This window comes from Colobus angolensis, unplaced genomic scaffold (genome assembly GCF_000951035.1).
Source record: "Colobus angolensis palliatus isolate OR3802 unplaced genomic scaffold, Cang.pa_1.0 Scaffold265, whole genome shotgun sequence".
Lineage (NCBI taxonomy): Eukaryota > Metazoa > Chordata > Mammalia > Primates > Cercopithecidae > Colobus > Colobus angolensis.
In genome coordinates this window covers 1,179,676-1,186,296 of record NW_012115877.1, presented here as the reverse complement: position 1 = coordinate 1,186,296, position 6,621 = coordinate 1,179,676, and the positions used below count along the sequence as shown (strand labels likewise).

Below are 6,621 nucleotides of genomic sequence, written 5' to 3'. Positions count from 1 at the left end.
AAAGCTGTCAGACAGAGTCGTTTGCATCTGCAGAGGTTTCTGCTGCTTTGTTGTTGTTGTTGTTTAGCTGTGCCCTGTCCCCAGAGGTGGAGTCTGCAGAGACAGGTAAGCCTCCTTGAGCTGCTGTGAGCTCCACCCAGTTCGAGCTTCTCAGTGGCTTTGTTTACCTACTTAAGCCGTAACAATTGCAGGCGCCCCTCTCCCAGCCTCACTGCTGCCTTGCAGTTAGATAGCAGACTGCTGTGCTAGCAATGAGGGAGGCTCTGTGGGTGGGCATGGGACCCTCCTGGCCAGGTGTGGGATATAATCTGCTGTTGTGCCCGTTTGCTAAGACCCTTGGTAAAGCTCAGTATTGGGGTGGGAGTTACCCGATTTTCCAGGTGTTGTGTGTCTCAGTTCCCCTGGCTAGGAAAAGGGATTCCCTTCCCCCTTGTGCTTCCCAGGTGAGGCGATGCCTCGCCCTGCTTCAGCTCTTGCTGGTCGGGCTGCAGCAGCTGACCAGCACCGATTGTCCGGCACTCCCTAGTGAGATGTACCCAGTACCTCAGTTGAAAATGCAGAAATCACCTCTCTTCTGTGTCACTCACGCTGGGAGTTGGAGACTGAAGCTGTTCCTATTCGGCCAACAATTCTTAAAGTAAACTTGTTAGCACATCAGTGTTGTGCATTAAATTTCACAACTCATGGAGAGGAAAAAAAAGTCTTTCTTAACTCTAAACACACAAGTTTTAGAAGAAAAAATTTTAATAAACTGCTGCTTCCAGAACAGGAAAAGCCTTATGCTAAGACAATTTATTCCTGGAGTCCTTAACTAACAACTAGATTTAACTACCTACCTGACTTGGAGCTGACTTGTCCTGGAAAATATATTTTAAAAATTTTAACACTTTTCTCCCCTTGCAGAACACTTTAAATTCAAACTTAAAATCTAGACTATACAGATCAAATTCAAGTTAATGACTGTATAAGCAAACTAAGTGACAGACAGTACAAAGGTGAAGAACTGAGGATTTACATACTAAAACAGAAGCAGGGCAGTCATTATTTAATTTTTAATACCCTGATTTAAATTTGCAATGTTCTGGCCAGGTGCGCGGTGGCTCAAGGCTGTAATCCCAGCACTTTGGGAGGCCAAGGTGGGCAGATCTCTTGAGGTCAGGAGTTTGAGACCAGCCTGGGCAATATGGTAAAATCCCATCTACTAAAAATACAAAAATTAGCCAGGCATGGTGGTGCTCGCTTGTAATCCCAGCTACTCAGGAAGCTGAGGCAGGAGAATCTGTTGAACATGGGAGTCAGAGGTTGCAGTGAGCCAAGATCAAGCCACTGCTTTTCAGCCTGGGCAACAAAGCAAGACTCCATCTCAAAAAGAAAAATAAATAAATAAAATAAATTTTACAATTTTTTAAATGAATACCACTTAAAATAGTGATCAACCGAAGATAGGTGAACACAACAACACTCTTTCTCCTAGAAAGTACAACAAAAATATAATTTTTTACAGTTTTACTCTCAAACTTTTCTCTGTAGTAACATGCCTTCCTCACCTCTACAATAGGTTTGTTGTGAGAATCTTGTAATGTAAACCCTGGATGTTCTATGAAGCATTTTTAAGCTTCTAGCTTATATCCTGCCGACTCTTATTCAAGTGTCTTTTAAAAAATATTTAAATAACTATTCTTTTCTTGCCAATATTTTTATGATTTCCAAGAGGTTTTAAGAATTTTGAGAGAATATTTATTTCATAAGTATCTACTACTATTACTAGTCAAGAAAACAAATGTAGGTAGAGGAAAGACTTAACATTTTGTCCTATATACATCTTAATCATCCTAACATTAAAAATTCACATGACGTATTAAGATACAAGATGATATGAGACTCTTAACACGGAAAACTGTCACTATAACTACAAGCAGTGTACAAACATGCTTCTACTTTTACCTACATAAGCTGACAGATGTTTAAAATACTGGGTTAACAAATATCTTTTAGTAAAGTGACTTAGGCAGGCTTAAACTAGCCAGGATTAAGAGTGAACCCTTACTAATTAATTGGAAGATCTGAGACATATTTTATATTTTATTTTACAAAATGAGAAATACTTATTTTGAAACAAGATAAGAAGACATAGTCTGTCTGTCTGTCTGTCAAAAAACTACCACTCAGAAATATTTTTCATCTACAAAGCAGGAAAAACATAAAAGCATTGACATTTCACACTGGCACCAAAAAGGCTAACTGCCCTGACTTCTTGGATTAGAAAAACTAAAGCTGAGTGATAAGTAATTTTGCAGGCATTTGAACATGCCTAAGCCTTTAAATTAGTAAAATACTTTCTAAAAATTCTGACTACAAAAGTAATACATACTTATAAAAAACTCAAACAGAACAATATGAAAAAAATAGAAAGTGAAAGGCCCCTATAAAACCCTTGTAGGGCCCCTCCCCCCACCCCCCTGAAGAGAAACCACTTTTAACAGTTTGGTGCATAACTTTCCAAATCTTTTGTTCTATACACCTAAAAAACTTACATACTTTGATTTGGCTCAGAATATACATAGCATTTTGCCACTTGCATTTTACACTTAATATATCTTTGACATCTTTCCATGTCAGTACATGTTGGCTCAATGGTACTCTATCATTAAATACCCTTTCAAAAATGGTAAATCACATTAAAAAATCATTTGCACAAGAATGTGTTTATAATTTTAAGAGAAAATGGACAGAATCCTAAAACACAACAAGAAACCTCTAAAAATAATCTCTATCTTTCCACCAGTGTGGAACAATTTATTCTTTTATCACACAAAACAAACTATGTGATTGGGGATATTAACTCTCTAATCTCCATGTTTATATGCAGAATGCTCCATTTGTTAAGCTTAGTTGAAAAGAATAAAAAATCCAGATGATTAATTCACTTGCACTTAGAAATCGTCAGTATACTATGAATACACATTGTGATCACTTATAATATGATGCTTCTTAGCCTAGAGTTTCAATTAAATTACAGCAAAAAAATTAGATAAATAATACAGCTAATACCATGAAGAATCCAGAAACTCAAAGATTATATTGCTAATGAAAACACTGCCATATACATTTTTGTTCCTACTTGGTAGCAAATGCTAATGGAATTCAATTCTGATTACTTAAAGTCAGTTCACATCACACATTCAATCAGGGTAATAAGAAGAACATAACATGCCTAGTATAGAGTTATATTAAGACATAAATTTTTTTGCTTGAAAGTAATGACTGTGTAACACATGGGACATTTATCAACTGTTTCAGCATGTTGTTTACAACTGACTACATATCCATAGGGAACAAAAATGACAGCAATATTTCTGTACATAGAGATTTTGGAAAGCTCCTTCATTTGCAGGCACCTTAGCTGCTCTTCAGTAGTAATCTCTTTGTGAAATGAAGTCTGACTTGATTCATCTTGTGGACTGTCTTTCTGAGCATTCACTAGATCTGCAACCAGAACCTCAAGTGATTTATAGTTGCTCCCAGATATCTGAATTTTTCCTCCATTATTTTCTTAATGTCCTTGAAAGTGAACCCCATTTGCATAGCTTCTTGTACCATAGGATTTTGGAAGATGATATCATCAATTCTTCTAGTTAGTGATAGTATTTCCTCAGTAGTTCTTATGAGACACTCCTCAAGTGAATGGGTTAAATGAATATTGTTTATATATTCTTGTCCTTTCTGTTCCAACAGTTTTTTACACCCTGGATACCATTTAGCATGTTGTTCTCAGTGGTCTTCACTGAGTTCCCAATCAGTTAGCCCTCCTCTACAGTGAAAGGACTTTACTTTATCACCTTCACCTAAAGCATAAAATTCAGCTCTTTCAAGCTGCTCCTTTGTTAACTGAGTATATCCACATCCCAAAAGTAATGATCCGTGCTTCATAATCTGCTATGAATGGATTTCTTGGAAGATTTGTTGAATTTGGGAAATTCTTATCAGAACTCACAGCATCAGATTCACTTTGAATATTAAAATTCTGACCCCAAAGAAGCAATTAGGAAAGTGTCACCTGTGTTCTGACCAGGCACTATCACAAGGTTCCCAGTTTTTCAATTTTCCAATTTTCCACCACAACAAAAGCACTGCACTTGGTCATCAATACCTGTGTAGTAGAGTCCAGCACTTGCTAACTCTTTTGGGGAAAGGTGGGCATAGTCTGGCTAGTTCTGAAAGGACTTTAATGTAGCTTCTTCACTGTACATGGCAGGGTTCCTTGGGTATATGGTGTCTGATATATCTAAAACCTGCCCAGTTCTCAAAAGATAGTCTGCATGCATCTCAGATGGCCTGTCTAAAGCAAAATGATTTCTGCTTCCCAGATAGTTTTCAACTTTGTACTGGTCATTTTGGATACCAGGATTTGTAGGCCGTGTCGTACTGTTTTCAAAATAAAAGCCATTGATAAATCTGCAATTTGGGAATAGTTTCCTGTATCTTCCAACTGCTGAGTCTCCATATTGCCATCTATCTATGGCTGCATGACAACTAAAGCACTGCACGGTATCTCCTTCACTCGTATAAAGAAACCTTGCTTGTGCCAGTGTTGATGCTGAAACAGGACTACTACTTGGAAAATTAGCAAAAGTTTTTAATCTAAACTCTTCTACAAATTCTTCATCCTTATTGATGAAGGTACACACGTTTTAGATCCTTCAAAACTGTTAAAAGTCATCTCTTGGAAATAGGAGTTGTCCACCTTTACTTAGGTGTCACAGGATTTAGGAAGGCAGTCCTGAGGGGCTTGAAGTCACCCACCCACCCATGCCTTCCATTGGCAGTCCAGGGAAAGTGGGCAAGCAGCCTGGGCTAGGCCACCCCTGCCAGGCGGGCCGAAAAAATAACTTTTAACCTAGAATAGTATATTCAGTGAAGATATCCTTGAAATATAAAAGAGAAACAAAGATTTTCCCAGACAGACAAAAACTGAGAGACTTCATCAACAGCACACCTGTCCTACAAGAAATGCTAAAGAGAGGACTTCAATTAGAAACAAAAGGCTCTTAATGAGGAATAAGAAATCACCTGAAGGTACAAGACTCTCTGGTCATAGTAAACACACAGGAGAAAATAAAATATAATACTGTAACTATGGTGTGTAAACTGCTGTTATCCTAAGTAGGAAGACTAAATGATGAACAAATCAAAAATAACAACTACAACTTTTCAAGAGATAGACAGTACAATAAAATATAAATCAAAATAACAAAAAGGTAAAAAATGAGGGAATTAAGCTAAAGCATAGAGTTTTTATTAGTTTTCTGTTTACTTGTTTATTTATGCAAACAGTGTTAAGTTGTTATCAGGTTAAAATAATGGGTTATAAAATAGGAGTTGCAAGCCTCATGATAACTTCAAAGCAAACTACATACAATGGGCACACAAAAAATAAAAAACAAGAAACTAAATCACATCACCAGAGAAAATCACCTTCAATCAAAGGAAGACAGGAAGTAAAGAAAGAAAGAAAGAAGAGAAAACTAACAAACAACCAGAAAAATATAACAAAATGGCAGGAGTAAATCCTTACTTATCAAAAATAACAATAAATGCAAATGGGCTTAACTCTCCAATCAAAAGATGTAGCGTGATTGAGTGGATAAAAAAGCAACACTCAGTGATCTCTTGCCTACAAGAAACATACTTCACCTACAGAGGCACACACAGACTAAAAATAAAGGGATGGAAAAGATATTCCACACTATTGGAAAACAAAAAAGAGCCGGAGTGGCATACTTATATCACACAAAATAGATTTCAAGACAAAAACTATAAGAAGAGACAAACAAGATTACTATCTAATGATAAAGGGATCAATTCAGCAAGAGGTTGTAACAATATTAAATATATATACACCCAACACTGGAGCACCCAGAGGTATAAAGCAAATATTATCAGTGATAGAGAGATAGGCACCAATACAATAATAGCTGGAGACTTCAACACCTCACTTTCTGCATTGGAAAAATCTTCAAGACAGAAAAAACACAAAGAAACTGCAGGCTTTATCTCCACTATAGAGCAAATGGGTCTAATCGATATTTACACAATATTGCATTCAATGGTTTTAGTATATATATTTATTTCCTCAGCACACGGATCATCCTCAAGGATAGAACATATGTTAGGTCACAAAACAAGTCTTAAAACATCAAAAAAATTGGAGTAATTTCCAGTATCTTCTCTGACCACAATGGAATAAAACCAGAAAACAATAGCAAGATAAATTTTGGAAACTATGCAGATACATGGAAATTACACAATAGGCTCCTGATTGACCAGTGCATTAATGAATAAATTAAGAAGTAAATTGAGAAGTTTCTTGAAAGTAATGATAAGGGAAATACAGCATACACAAACCTATGTGATATGACAAAAGCAGTACTAAGAGGGAAGTCTATAGCTAAAAGTTCTTACATCAAATAGGAAGAAAAACATCAAATAAACAATATAATAATGTATCTTAAAGAATTAAAGAAGTGGCCGGGCGCGGTGGCTCAAGCCTGTAATCCCAGCACTTTGGGAGGCTGAGACGGGCGGATCACGAGGTCAGGAGATCGAGACCATCCCGGCTAA

At 36.8% G+C, this 6,621-nt stretch overlaps 1 protein-coding gene and 1 pseudogene across 3 annotated transcripts in view; both read right to left on the bottom strand.

Moving 5' to 3' along the window:
* CYSLTR1 (cysteinyl leukotriene receptor 1) overlaps window positions 1-6,621 on the bottom strand; it is a 109,255-nt gene that overhangs the window by 75,067 nt on the left and 27,567 nt on the right. The window lies entirely within an intron of this gene.
* Window positions 3,215-4,720, bottom strand: LOC105515620 (annotated as a pseudogene).